The sequence below is a fragment of the Apis dorsata genome, unplaced genomic scaffold, assembly GCF_000469605.1.
Source record: "Apis dorsata unplaced genomic scaffold, Apis dorsata 1.3 scaffold_127, whole genome shotgun sequence".
Lineage (NCBI taxonomy): Eukaryota > Metazoa > Arthropoda > Insecta > Hymenoptera > Apidae > Apis > Apis dorsata.
In genome coordinates, this window is record NW_006263420.1 from 1,189,383 (window position 1) to 1,192,338 (window position 2,956).

A 2,956-nucleotide genomic window follows, 5' to 3' on the forward strand; every position below is an offset into this window, starting at 1 on the left:
GGTTTTATGTTCGATTATTTTTGGAAGTTTCTATTTATATCGTTTTGATTGATGATTTTATTGAGTGATATATTACGTGGTATCGTGTTGTTGTTTTTTTTTTTTATGTCGGTGGTGAGAGAATTATGTCGGTTTTTTATTTTTGACAAGATAAACAGTTTCGAATGAATCGTACGTACCACCACTGTTTATGATATATTCGTTTCGTGACAATGGAATTTTATACACGTTTACAAATTGTTGCATCTCTTGTCTGAACTTAGAAATCAATGTAAATTGAACAAGTGTAATAGGTAAAACACAATTCATGTTTCCAATCATTCCTATCGCGTTCTATATTTATAAGAAAAACAGAGATTCAATTATTTTCGAGAAGAATGTTTGTTATATTTCTAAAATAAACGTACAGTTTGGTAAACGGTTTAAACAAAAATTTAAATAAAATTTCAAAGGAAATGAATCGAACGTCTTGAAATGTGTACACTAAAATACATTATTTATAACAATATCTATATAATCGATTAATTTAAGATTAATATATGAATATATTATAATAAATCCACTTGCTTTTATATATCATAAAAACCAATACTTTTACTTTTCTTTCTTTCATTAATCTAATTATCCATTTCACGTTCGATTCAGACACATTTGAAATAACGTATCTCATTTCTTGATTATTTAAAATAATTACGCGAAGTAAATTTTTATCATTCTATAAATATCTAATAATTCATTACTCAAAATTGAAGTTACTTTATTTAAAATTATTTCTTGTCTTAATTATCTTTCCAAATTTCCATATTCTATATTTCGCTCATGAATTTATCAAACGAAAAATATCGATTTTACCATGAACGGAAATACAACATTTTTTTTTTATATTTTAACCCCTAATATAATCATATCATCCGATCAAATTCTAACACGAAGGAATTTATTATTAATCCCATTTCCAGAAATCAAATCAAGCATCGAGCATAACCAATTACAATCGACGCCATAACCAACACGGTTAAACCCCTTTCTCCCGAAAGAAGAAAAGTTTCTCCCCTCCCCCCTTGACTTTCACGCGGAAAAATATCTTCGTAATTATCGTTGGTCGTGCGCCATACTGATTTTCCAAGACACTAACATAAATCGAGCCCGAAGAAGAAGCGTAAAAGAGGTGTGTAAATGTATGCAAGAAGAAGCGAGGGGAGACAGAAGGATGGAGACCGTCGAAATTTGAATATCCCCCCGCGATTTTTCCCCGGTTGGTTGCTCGGGGAGGGCGGAAGGAGAAAGGGGGATGGTCGATGGCACGATGGTTTTTGAGGTCTCGTATTTCGAGCTGATGAGAAGAGCGCGCGTGCACACTGCGTTGGAAACCGCAGAAGCTGCGCGTGGAAAAGGCATTACAAGCGTGTATATATGTATATACACACATATACATATATCTTTGGACGAGCGTGGGGGGTTGGCGCGCGAGCCTCTTCGTAAAAATTATTCCGGAAGAAAAATGTCTCGTATTTCTGGCGTCCAGTTGCGAAACGGCAAGATGTAATTTGTGCACATATACATATACATTGTATATACACACACGTATATATACATATACATATATACAAACGGGTATTCTAGTTTACCCCGTTAATGAAGGAGAATTATAGCGCGCCCAAAGATGCTAATTAAGCTAATTAATTTTATCCTTACCCAATAACTCGGAGTCTTTATAACGAAGGGGTCCAACACGGCTGAGTCGTTATATACAATTCGCTCGCGATGAATTCTCCCGGCAACCTCGGATATTTATTGTTCTTTCGACGAGGTTGTAGAGTTGGTTTTGGTATCTCATTAAATTTTGGTTAAATTTGCTTGCTAACGGCCGCGTTAATCTTTCTGTTGCAGGTGAGTGTGTTTACTTTTCGTATCGCGTTAATTCTCGCAGCGTGGAGGATCTGCGAGTTGTCTGGCATCGTCGATGAACCGAGAAATGACGAAGCAATCGCGGTAAGCGTTCTTCTCGAAAGAATCCGGATACCGTGTGTTTTTTAATCTTTTCTTCTTTTTTTTCTTTTTCTTTTTCTTTTTTTTTTTTATGTCACATCATCTGATGGGAATCTTCAAATATTTACGCTTAATTAGCACGGCTTGAGGGAACCGTTAAGTGGTGTCTGTCCAGCACGTTTGTCTACATCACACTTTTTCCTCCTCGACCAATGTGTACGGAATTCTTTAACTATTTGTCGACGAGATAAAAAGACGAAGCGGGGGCGGAGATAGCTCTGAAACTGTACACTGTTCCGCATTTACGATATTTTATGTACACTCGAGGCTTCTGAAATTTCCAATTCTGAACGGCTCGAAGTCACCTGAACGCGCTCGATACTTTTCCACGTCCAGCCTTTGATGCAGACCAAAGAAGCGGGAGCCTCCGTGTCGACGACAACTTTATATCCTTTCCTATCACCTCCTGACACGGCTCGCGCGATACTATAGTAAGAGGAGGTCAAGTGCATCGAACGATCATGTAACTCGCGTAAAAGGGTTTTAAAGAAACGAGAAAAAATTCCAACCGACTAGAGAGATCTAGAGATCCTTTCTCGATCTCTCCGTCTCCCCTTTAGGTTTAGCTCGTTTTTTCGTTACACACTGTACGGCAATCGCCTTCTCACTTCTCGCAAGACTCGCTGATTTATCACCCTCTCCCCCTCGAAACTTATTTCCCGACTCTCAACGTGCCGCCATCACCCAACTCCGTGCCTCTCCACCCTCTTTCTGCTCGCTCTTTCCGCCGCCACTCACCATTCTTACACTTTTCTCCCCTCCCTTGGAGGAGATAGACGTCCCTCTTTCTCTTTCCCGTTCGTTCTCTTTCATCACTGCCGTCCCTGTCCCTCTCCTTCTCCTACCCTCCCGGACTGTTTCGAGAGCACCACTTGCACAACCCCCCGGCGCTTCCGTCGCGCGCGGC

General features: G+C 39.2%; 1 protein-coding gene across 9 annotated transcripts in view; it reads left to right on the forward strand.

Annotated features, from left to right (window-relative positions):
- The window catches only part of LOC102679904 (lachesin-like), a 282,869-nt gene that overhangs the window by 139,464 nt on the left and 140,449 nt on the right, over positions 1–2,956 (forward strand). The window contains exon 2 of one of the 9 annotated variants that reach the window (XM_031509086.1): positions 1,891–1,992. The exons of the other annotated variants lie outside the window; for them this stretch is intronic. The gene's annotated coding sequence lies outside the window, so the exon portion shown is untranslated. The remainder of the gene's footprint in view (positions 1–1,890; positions 1,993–2,956) is intronic. 9 annotated transcript variants of the gene reach the window in all.